This window comes from Xenopus laevis, chromosome 6S (assembly GCF_017654675.1).
Source record: "Xenopus laevis strain J_2021 chromosome 6S, Xenopus_laevis_v10.1, whole genome shotgun sequence".
Classification (NCBI taxonomy): domain Eukaryota; kingdom Metazoa; phylum Chordata; class Amphibia; order Anura; family Pipidae; genus Xenopus; species Xenopus laevis.
Window position 1 is genome coordinate 98,904,832 of NC_054382.1, and position 12,755 is coordinate 98,917,586.

Here is a 12,755-nt window from a genome sequence, read left to right on the forward strand (position 1 = left end):
ATTTTGGATTCGGCTGAACCCCCGAATCCTTTGTTATAGATTCGGGCAAATACCGAACCAAATCCGAAGTGCAGTTGGCGAGTTTTTCTCTGGTTTAAATAGGGTTATTTGGGCATATTTTGCTGAGCCAGGTAGATGTGTCCCCCTTAAATAATAATGTAATTCTTTATACAGTGTTCACATATTCTACAGGGTTTTACGGAGATACACAATCCACAACAAACCATGTCCCAGTACGTCTAAGATCCCTATCACATTCTTACACTATGGTCAATTTTATCAGGATCCATTGAAAGACAAACTGTTGCAATAATAGAAAAAAACCATTAAACTCTAGTGGTTGCATAATAATTATTTTTCATACAGCTTTTTAGACATAAACTGTATTACCTATAGAATTATCAAAGTAACCCATAAACAGAATTGCAATAATTTCACATTTACAGTGTGCAGTACCGCAGCATTGCACCTCAGGTACAGGTTAAATAGCTAGCGGTATGTGCAGCTGTTATCACTAAAATATTTGGCTACAATGAATATGAATATATTTGTGCATACAATACATAAGGTGCTATAGACATGGCACTAGCAGTTGCTACTTGTATCTACCATGTGAAGTCTTTGAGTAAGGAGTGGCACATATTTGGTCCAGCTATGGCTGTATTCATGTCTCTTACTAGCATGCCATTCATTAATGCAGCAGGGCACTCTACTCACCACTTAAGGTAGTTATTAAGAAGACGATTCCTTTGTGCAGTAGAGTTGAGCTCTGTATCTTGGTACACCCTTTGCAAGTGCAGAGTGACCAGCACATTAAACCTGGTGCAAGTACCATAGATACTCGAGTATAAGCCGAGGTACCTAATTTTACCTAGGGAAACTGTATTGACTCGAGTATAAGCCTATACTATATACTTGATATATAAGTGAAACAGAAAGTTATCAAAGATCGGTGCGCTCACGATTGAAAAAGTTAATTGCCGGTATCTAAATAAAAGATATATAAAGTAGCGTGCTTCTTTCCAGGGGTTAATGAAACATCGGATCTACTTACAAAATAGATCCTTGAATGTCGGCTTATCAAAGCAGTTGGTATCTAATGGTGCAGGCGAGAACCAGTTTTCTTAAATGTCTGAAAAGAAGCTATAATAGTGTAATATTGCTGGAGCTCTATATCAGAGCTCAATGCAGGATAAGGAACACCAAGATGGAGGCCGGGGGATTTCTCTTTTGCTTAACGGGACCGGCACGGAGGTGAGAGAATCCGGTCACTTGCCTGTGAAACACGCTGAAGTGGAGACGCCGCTGCCTTGTCCCTGTCGAGACGGAGAAGCAGCATTTCCAGGAGGACAATTCACGAGCTCCGGCAATATTACACTATTAGAGCTTTTTTTCCAGACATTTAAGAAAACAGAACAAAAGAATCCTATTGAGTTTATTTAATGTTTAAAGGATTTTTAGACTTAAGGTATTGAAATCCAAACTTCAGAAAGATCCATTATCTGGAATTTGGAAAACCCAATGTCGCCAGCATTCTTAACACCTGTACTGCGCAATCCATTATTACCTATAGCCATAAGGCTTTTGGATTGAATCCCATTTTGTGGTTCAAAATTTAGCCAAAGCCACGTCACTTCCGAACATGGTTATACATACAGTTGTGTTCAAATAATAGCAGTTTGACCTCACTAACCTCATCAATCACTGTTTTTGGTAGAAATTATATTTCTACATGGCAAACAATTTACTAGTAGGTGTAGTAGAGTAACAGAAAACCAACAGAACACTAAGAGGAAATGCCCTTGAAATGTTTTCAACAAGACAACGACCCCAAACACAACAGAAATTGAGCAACATCTTGGTTCCAGACCAATAAAACATTATTGATATTATGGAGTGACCAGCCCAATCCCTGGACCTTAATCCAATAGAAAACTTGTGGGGTGACATCAAAATGCAGTTTGTGAGGCAAACCGAAGAAATGCAGAAGAATTGTGGAATGTAACAGGCGCCAGAAGTTGGTGGACTCCATGCAACACAGATGTGCAGCAGTTCTCAGAAACACTGCTTATAAATTATTGTTTTATCAGTTAATTCCAAGAAAACATTATCTTAAAGAAAAATTAAGTGTTTCACTCAATCACCCTAACTGTTCGTCAGGCTTGGCCTTACAGGTTTAACTCGGAGAGCATTTAGCCCAAATTCCACCCTAATTAGGTGTCAGACTGGTCTGCAATCCACTACTCTGGGCTCCTTTGTAGAAGCAGTACCATTGTTTCAGGGCCTCTATTATAGATCATTCTGTGCTTGCATCAACATTTTTTATATGGTTTATATTTAAACTGAGGCATATAGTTGTAGGATTAGTGAAAGGGACATATTAATAAACCTTATCTGAAATGTAGCAAACATAACCACAATATCACCTATGGTATGCTATGAAAAATATTGCATTTTTATAAAGATTTATACAGATTTTTGCCTTATAAATTGAAAAAATTTAATGGCCGATCATTTAAATAGCTCCCTTGGCTTTACAGTTCTAAGAATGGAAAAGGACAAGCATGTTGTTGTAAATTCTTGTTAGTATTTCTTTGTGAATTGCAGAGCTGTCAGTTTCTCTGTGATCTAGACTACCTGGGGAGCAAGTTTTTGACAAAAAGCAATAGAAATTATCTTCACGTACAAGTGCAAAACAGTGATTTTAAGGTTTATATTCTTTTTATTTGCAGGAAGATCAGCATGTCTGCATTTCTAACCAAATTAAGGAAAAATGCATATCATTTGGGATTTAAGAGTTTTACTATCAATAGTATTTCTGCAAACAATAAAAAATGTCGTATACATTTCTCCTATATACACTTAAATACATTGCTCTTCCAAAGGATACTTTATTGGAGAATTTCAGGGTTTTTCATGGTGACCTTACCTATGGAATTGCAATAACTATACAAAAATCATGTTCTAGGGTCATCATACTACTAAAACGAGATGCAATATTTCATTAATGACAATTAGAGACTAGTTTTTACAAAAAAAATAATTTGCCATAATTGTTATAATAACTAGTTTCTAATACCAAGACGAAAATGTTTAATACAAATTCAACATTTTAATAATAACTTAAATGGCTATTACTGCCAAAATAATTTGCTTTCAGACACACACACACACACACTTTTGAGACTGAAGATCCAACAAAACATTTGTTGTGTGATGCAAATAATTTGGCTGAATCTGTATTTTTCAAAAGTACTGTAATTCTAAAAGGAATGCTGAATTCTGAGCATCCCTTTTTTATTTTTAAAACTCCTTTCATGCTTTATATTAAGCCAATGCTAAATACAAATAAATAATGAAAAGTCTTTCCTGTTTTTAAAGTGGACCTGTCACCCAGACACAAAAAGCTATATAATAAAAGTCCTTTGCAAATTAAACATGACATTTTTTTTATTAAAGCATTCATAGCTGTTTTAAGATCATTTAAAACTCTCAGCTGTCAATCAAATATTGTCTGCCCCTCCTCTATGCCTTAGGCATAGAGGTGGGGCAGACAATAACTTTCACTTTCCATTCAGCACTTCCTAGATGTCAATGCTCTCCCTACATTCCCCCGTTCTCTTTACCGTTTAATTGTGTAGCCAGGGCATGGGGATGGACATCGGGTTCCCCCATTCTGGTGCACAAACACGACTTTAAGATGATGCAAGGCTTGTCTTAATAACAGTGTCCACAAAATGGCTCCTGCCTGCTTGATATAATTATGAATCCCCAGACTGAAGGAAACAAGATTCAAATAATTTATATAGTGTAATTAAAGTTCATTTTGCTTGACTAATGTGATAAAATAGGATTTTGAATATTTTTTTTGGGTGAAGGGTCCCCTCTTTTTTAGCCTTAAATGAAAGGGAATCTATTGATCATATAATCTTCTTTAGGTCTGTCTTTTTCTATTCCTTCCAGAGAGAATTCTGCTTACTTTTTTCCTGCTCACATTTACTCCAGTTCTAATTTTATAAAGTCACTAGAGGTTGTTCACTATTCCCCTGGACAAAAGTGAAAGAACACTGAGGGACATGAACGCAAAAGGCAATTCAGGATTAGAGGAAAGTAGGTATTGTTTGAGTACCACTATACAAAATGTAAGGCACAGATTCATATTAACTTTGTAATTTAAATTCTGGAACACTGTGTCCCAGTTCTTGATATTTTATTTATGAAACTCAGGTGTTAGCTAAGGCAAGCAGGGGTCATGGCCTTTATAGGATAACATTGAAGTTGTTATGCATGGATTCTTGGATGCCCACATACAATAAATGGCTCTGTTTATCTCTCAAAAGTAGTTATCCCAAATTTAATTATTGATACAGCAAGATTCTCCAATGAAAACTGTCCCTTCCCGCGCAACTTCCATCATGTTTCTAAAAAAGTGAGATTAATGGTCAGTTATTCCTGCCACCATAATTAAATGGCAGAAGGGTGGATAAAATATAGAAGAAATATTTTGAATCTCTTCATAGATAAACACATGAAAAATAACTGAGAGCTAGGTGTACATAGAAGAGGCAGAATTCTTATTTGGGTATCCTCTTGTATTTTGTGGGTTGCATTCCCTGTAGGGCTAAGGAGTGTTATTGTAGTTGTAGTGTTATTTTAAGAATCCATCTCTGATGTCGCTGGCCTAGAACTCGCAGCATACTTTAACTATAAATAATATGTTGCAATGGAAGCTTTCCTACAATACTAATAACTGTCTCTGTCATCATTCCTCAGATCAGACTGGGATCGCTGGTTCATGATGGGACTTATAGGAGTATTTGTTGGAATTTTTGGATTCTAAATGCACCAAATAATTGTTTTCCTCTTTGAAATTAAATGGGAGCTTGTAGACAAATATATTCAAGTAAGTGACTGCATATCATTGTTTCATTAACTGCATGAGAACATAGAAAACAGACTTAAGAAGAAATAAATGAACAAAACAGAACTGATGCACCTTGTTGTGACTTAGTGCAATAACTCAGAACTACAGCAGCCCTACAACAGGGAGGATCCATGCCTTCAGATAGATAGATATTTTGGTTTATAAAAGGTAATTTATTAATGCAATGCAGTATGCAAAGTGCAATATTCAGATGGAAATCATGAGTTTGTTTTTAACCACAATGCAGTCCCCTAATTGTGGCCACACAGGGAGTTGCAGGAGTCATAATGAAATACAATTGAGTGTGCCTGTGTTCGCAAATTGGGTGCAAGTTGAAATGAACCTTCAAATCTATTTTACCGTAACTGCATTTTCAGCTAGTCTCGTAAATGACCCATCTAATGTTGCAAAAATCTGCTATTAAGATAAGGAGCCTCTAGAGCATGTTTCATGGCTCATTAGAAAATAGTTCATCTGCATGTTGTGTAGAAGCCAAGGCAGTTGTTAGCATGCACCAGAATCAATGGCTCATTAATCAATGCATTAATTGTTAATTTAACAATAACCTTAGAGAGAAAGGTTGAAGATCAGTCATCTAGAACATGTAATACTAATCCCCCCAATAAAGGTCATGTACTTGCATAACTAATATAAAACATTGAAATACAGTGTAATGTATATTGTCTTGTAAAACACACAATTACTGCAAATAAAGAAAAGGGAAAGAAAAATTAAGAGATATTCATAGTGCATAATGTGCTGGGTTAACATATTTTGACTCAATGGCTTTATTGTTTTTCTGTCATTTTGAAAAATTATTACAGACGATTTAATGCAGTTTTTTTTACTGTTCCTTATGTTGTGTTATATCAACATAAATAGTTTAGCTGAATCTAAAGTTTCAGCGTGCTTGCCCATGCTTTGTGATTTTCTTACCAAAATGGGCAGAGAAATGCAGATACACAGAAAAATTATTTGTCAACCATGCTAGCTCTAGCCTTGTCATTTCCATTCCATAAACTGCTCTGACTGTCTGCTATATGATGAGGATCATTTACTTTGTGTATTGTTTCACCTCGTGCCTTGCACTTTGTCTCTGCAAAAATGGCTTGAATTTTGCCACAACTCCTATTGACATCTGCATCGGACGTGGATGATTATAGTAGGAACTAGCTTTGCAATGATGCTGGTTTCATTTGGGCTTGTGGTGGTAAGTAAAACCTTATATAAATATCTCTCCAAGCTATCAGCAAGAAGCCTCAGCAAAGTCCCATTGTTGAAAAAAGACGTGCTACAATTTGCCAAAGAACACATTGTCTGTGGGGCAACATTTTGTGGACTGATGAAAGCAAAATTGTTCTTTTTGGGTCTAGGGGCCACAGACAGTTTGTCAGACTGAAACACTGAATTCAAGCCAAAGTACAGTGTGAAGACAGCGAAGTATGGTGGCACAAGCATCATGATATGGGGATGTTTCTCATACTATGTTGTTGGGCCTATTTATCACATACCAGGGATCATGGATCAGTTTCAATACATAAAAATACTTGAAGAGGTCATGTTGCCTTATGCTGAAGATTAGATGCCCTTGAAATAGGTGTTTCAACAAGACAACAACCCCAAACACACCAGTAAATGAGCAACATCTTGGTTCCAGACCAACGAGATTGATGTTATAGAGTGGCCAGCCCAATCCCCGGACCTTAACCAATAGAAAACCTGTGGGGTGACATCAAAAATGCTGCTTCTGAGGCAAAACCAAGTAATGCAGAAGAATTGTGGAATGTAACAGGTGCCAGAATATTTCCATTTATACAGTGGATGTTTGAGTTTGTAAAGAAGAATGCAGACACTGCTATTTTTTTGAACAGCCTAATATTCCCTTTTCTTCACACACGAAATTCAATACATTTTTCTTGATGTTTTGATTTGGAATAGAATGTGCAGTGTTCCCAATGCATTTTTGTGTATGGAAATAAAAGCTATTATAAGGATTCACTTTTTTTTAGAACACACTGCTATTATTCTGAACCCAGTAATCCCCACTGTTGGCCCTAGGCACTTGTCTCTTCTGCCTACCCCTATTTTCAGCCCTGATAAAATTTAGAATCAGTTCTTAGTAATGTTAACAGTTATTTACTAAGTTGTGTATTTTAAAAAATAATTATGACCTATATGAAAGTGTATTTACAGTATATATATATAATGAATAAGCAAATGCCATGCTAATATGAGATATGGTCATAGCTAACAGGCTGTTGTTCCTTATGGATTTCTAACACTTGTGTATTACATCTTGTTTTTCTGTTCTTTTGCCTATCAGGATCATCCAGTGTTCTTCCCGAAGTCATAGGCTATTTGAATGGGGCGTCAATCAGGCATATTTTTAACATAAGAACTTGCTTTAGATCCTTCTTTTCTTGTGCATTAACAGTGTCAGCAGGAATGATCTGTGGACCAGAAGCACCAATGATCCATGTAGGGTAAGAAACAACTTTATTAGATGTGGTTGTCTCTCCTGTATACAACAGCTGTCTACACTCTTTATAAAGGTTTAGAATCTGCCTCACCACTGAATTGGGCTGTTATAGTAAATGCAACTTAAAAAATGTCCTAAAGAGAAAATGAATGCCCTTTTTTGACATGAATTCATTCAGCTAGGTTTATGTAGAAAAGGTGCATAAACACTATCTGAACTTTTAGAAATGAATATAAATGTATTTTTTTCCCACATAAACCAACCTGATTCTACAGAATAAAAGAAAACCATAATAACAGTACAAATACATTCTCAGCATCCCTTTGTTATACAGACAGCAACCAGACATAAATCTGTATGCAGGGTCATCATCAGAAATTTGGAAGCCCCATACTAACCTCTCAAAGCCCCAACATTGGTTTCCTGGGAGCCTGGACATAAGGCCCTGACATTTAAAAAAAACACATCCACGATACATGCAAACCTCACCCACTTTAGCACAAGACCCAACTCACACTTTTAGATCTCTAGGGGACCCCTGTGCCATGGGGCTTCTGATTGCAGTTTTCACTGTACCTCCCTGATAGTGTGGCCTTGACTGTATGTAAAAGGAGAATAGAGGGGTACTAACACCATCCTTGCTGTCACCTTTTCCCAGAAAATACGGTACATACCTTCCCACTGCATACAAGAAATGTTCTGCAGGTCTAAAAAAAAGATGCATTAGACAAGAACCTTGTTTATTTCTCCCTAAAATCAGCTCTGACATGAGAAGAGAGAAATAAAAATCAACTCTTTTCGTATAAATAAATGTTTGTACAAGGAATGAAAGTAGCAAATTATTATTTCTTTGCAAAGACTGGTTGTCTGTATCAAGCACTAAATCTTATTAAACATGAAAAAATCACTTCTCTTGAGGGAAATATATGATTGTAATATAGCAGTGAACATTAGAAATAATTGTAGCAATGATTATCACCTGACAAACCAATTGCTATTGCAGTGCAGCCATTGGATGTGGCCGGAGCCAGTTTAAATCTGACACTCTTTGAATAAATCTTCCTTTCTTCACAAGATTTAGACACTCAGCGGAAAAGTAAGTGTGGCATATATATTTGCTGACTGCTGTGGGCTAATGGAATCCATTCATCAATATTAGGCACATTTCACTGTTTACCTTTGATACATTCTAATGCAACATTATGATCTACACGTAATATTGATATTTTTTTACTTAGAACAGTATGTGAATTACTCTAGTTCGGAAGTAACACCGAAGTGCAGTGCATCCCATAAGCTTTAATGAGCAGAATGCTCTTTTTTATGTTGTTTTTTATAAGCTGCCAACACTTTTTTTTCATATTCACAGGTTGGTAGCAAAATAAATGGTCATTGCCAAACATTGCATATCCTTTATCCCTGTCCCAATTAGATCTGAAATGTGTTCCTCCCTGTCTGAATTTTTGGTTTAAAGGAATACTGTCATGGCGAAAAACATTTTTTTCAAAATGAATCAGTTAATAGTGTTGCTCCAGCAGAAATCTGCACTGAAATCCATTTCTCAAAAGAGCAAACAGATTTTTTTATATTCAATTTTGAAATCTGACATGGGGCTAGACATTTTGTCAATTTCCCAGCTGCCCCTGGTCATGTGATTTGCCGCTGGGTTCCAGGTTCCGAGAAGTAGCCTCTTTCTGGGACGTTAAGTTGGCATGGCAAACTTCTTCTGCTGCTTGGTGGCCACCTTTACTACAGAAGTCCTCTCTTCTTCATTTATTGGCTTTGTACATGAAGGATATTTTGGATTTTTCAAAGCTGAACAGAGGATAATATTTTGGGTGTGTTTTATTGGATTCATTTGGATTCATTTCCACATATTGACAATTGAATATCAGTTATTACAGTAGCAACAGATTTTTTCCATAGCATGTTACGAACAGCTGTTTCTATATGTCAAGAAAACACTTGGCACAGAATGCAATTAGAGAAATGTGAGGTTAAAGGAGAAGGAAAGGCTTGGTGCACTTGGGGGTGCCAAATGTTAGGCACCCCCAAGTGATTGTATTGACTTACTTGAAACCCCGGGCCGGTGCGTCTAACAGCAGAAAACTGCACCGGCCTGGTGAGCACCATGGAGCGAGTGCACCAAGCCTTTCCTTCTCCTTTAAAAAGTAAATTAGAAGAAACATATATACAGAAAGGAATACTCATAACGGGACTTCATCTGCTATCTGTTTGTAAGGGTCTCAGTTACCCCTTGAAGTAGGCAGCGGTGTGGAAGTCAAATTGTAAGATTAATAGTAACAATAACAAGTAGCACAATATAGATGATATAGATAAAGATGATATAACTATAGATATAGCTGATATAGATAGATAGATATATAGATGATATAGATATAGATGATATAGAAGGGATTATATATATATATATTGAGATGTAGATGATATAAATAAATTAGAGATATAGATGATGTAAATATAGATATAGATGATATAGGTATAGATGATACAGATATAGATAGAAATGTAGATGATATACCTGTAGATATAGATAGAGATATAGATGATATAGATAGAGAGATAGAGATATTTAATTCATCTCAGAATGCTTACCTTATATTTTACATGTTCTGTTACTATAATCCCTAACATGCTGCTTTAATTCATGTTATTGCAGTCAGTTATTAAACCAGTTATGCTTGTTAGTGCTACGGTAATTCACATCCTTTCTGTGTTCTGTAAAACGTGGTCTGATTTGTCTGTTCAATTGTTTGCAGGTAAAAGATCTGTTGAATATAAGTGTTTTAGCCATTATTCCCACCATTATCCTAGGAATCATTGGGGGTATGTTGGGCGCTCTCTTTGCTTTCCTCAATGTAAGAATCAATAAACAGCGTATGAAGATCTTCAGCTCAGTTCCGCACAAATTCCTCAGGCAGCTGATCAAGCTCCAGGACGCATTACTGATCCTGGTAAGTTTAATGCAATGTCAGTGGACCCCATCGACTGAACTTAATTGCATTCATTGATCCTTACTTGTAGGTGAAAGAACAGGTCAGTGCACCAGGGCCCCAGCAGCAGTTCTGCTTTACTGTGAGATATATTTCATGTAAGTTTGTGTTTTTCTGCCTAAACAATGGCAATATTATTTTAATAGCATTTCTGTAAAAAATAGTACCACACATTGCATCTTAAAGCTGAATATTTTCTCACTGACATCCATTCATGTATTGGTTATTGCTATCTTTATGGCACATACAAGCAACTATGAGATAAACATATAAGGGTTATTTATCATGCAAGGGCAAGGAGCAAGCCATCATGTTTTTGCACTTTGCACTTAGCCGTATGGGTGAGCACACTAATGTGCAAGAACCTGCACTTCCTTGTAGGCATTCCCTCTCCCACCTCCTAACTTGTGCATTATTTAAACAATATGGGGGTTATTTACTAAAAAAACACATTTTTCTAGTCAGGGTTTTAAAGGGGAAAGCACAATTTTTTGTGGTAAAAAAAAGTAGAATTTTTCGAGATTTATTATACCCGAGGCTGCTAAAAGTCCAAATCTGAAAATACTCCATATCAAATCTGCCAAAGTCATGTAGGCGTTAATGGAAGATGTCCCTTTCACAATTGGAAGTTATCATGATCTGCTCTAGTTTTTGTTCTATAATCAGAATAATTTGTGGATTTCCATTGATAATCCGAGTTTTTGAACATCAAATCCAAAAAATTTTCAAATTATTCTATTGATAAATAAGGTAAAATTGTGGGTGGGAGTTTGGTCTAATTTGTTTTAAAAAAAATAATGAGAACATTTTGAGCTTTAGTAAATGACCCCCTCTATGCAAAGGAATCCTATACCTCATTCTATAGCAGTGCTCCCTTGTACATACAGAGTCCATGAAGTTTTTTATAGTCCAGCAAGGGAATTCCCTTGCTGGACTATAAAAAACTTAATGGACTCTGTATGTATTTTTACACCATTGTTTCACATGGCTTGAGAAAGAGCCTTTTTTGGCTCGAAACATCGCTGTTTTATATGTGCACATTCATGGTGATGTAATTGTTTTACTATTTGATACAAACTTTTGAGCATTATATATATATATATATATATATATATATATATATATATATATATATATATATATATATATATATTGAACAAGTTTTATTAAGCCTCAATGTTTCGACCCACAGGGATCTTCGTCAGGAGCAAAAACAAACAGCACCCACATACCTCCAAAGTTAATAAAGCCTTGAAATGGAGCCCCAAACTGTTGCTAGGCAACCATACAGGTGTCAGTGAAAATGCTCAAATCTATTAGCAAGCGATATAATTTAAAAGGCACATAAGGAAGGGTATAGCAGCAAGGTGAAAGGGAACGTTGTGCTCACCACTAATTTTTAAAACCATTAGGCGGGGGTGCAATGAGGCTGTCACCACAAAATACATATAGACACATACAAGAGGCCCTCTGCACTCAACCCATTATCAATATATTTAATACATTGAGACTTTTGTGCATACAGGGTGGGAGTTACAACATGGAGCTGGTCACTGCTCCTGTATAAACTTTAACAAACAAGGAAACGTTGTGCTCACCACTGCAGTGACCAGCTCCATGTTATAACTCCCACCCTTCCCAGCTATAGTCAGGTGATCCCACTAGTGTCTAATAAAAGGGCAGCCAAGTTTGGGAGTTTTACTTTGAAAGCAGCAAGTAAGTTGCAGATGAAACTTAGTCCCTGTGTAAAATGTATATTGAAACTATAGAATTCTTAATGAATCAGATGAAAATTGAGCATAGGACTGGCCAGATATGGGATGACTTTGACGTAGTTGTCCAGCTTAAATATATTGCAATATATGGACAAACAATCCCTGTTTAGTTTAAAGGGTAAGGCATTTTTCAGTAGCAGTATGCACAAAATGTCTCAATGTCTTAAATATATTGTTAATGGGTTGAGAGCAGAGGACTCTTGTAGTTGACTATATGTATTTTGTGGTCACACCCTCATTGCACCCCTGCCTAATGGTTTTAAAAATAAGTGGTGAGCACAATGTTCTCTTGTTTCTTATAGTTATACAGGAGCAGTGACCAGCTCCATGTTGTAGCTCCCACCCTTCCCAGCTATAGTCAGGTGATCCCACTGGTGTCTAATAAAAGGGCAGCCAAGTTTGGGAGTTTTACAAGTAAGTTGCAGGTAAAACTTAGTCCCTTTGTAATATGTATAATGAAGCAATAGAATTCTTAATGAATCAGATGCAATTTGAGTGTAGGACTGGCCAGATATGGGATGACTTTGACGTAGTTGGCCAGCTTAAATATATTGCAATATATG

At 36.4% G+C, this 12,755-nt stretch overlaps 1 pseudogene; it reads left to right on the forward strand.

Annotated features, from left to right (window-relative positions):
- The first annotated feature begins 1,207 nt into the window (after positions 1-1,207).
- Positions 1,208-8,706, forward strand: LOC108719727 (annotated as a pseudogene).
- The last annotated feature ends 4,049 nt before the right edge of the window (positions 8,707-12,755 follow it).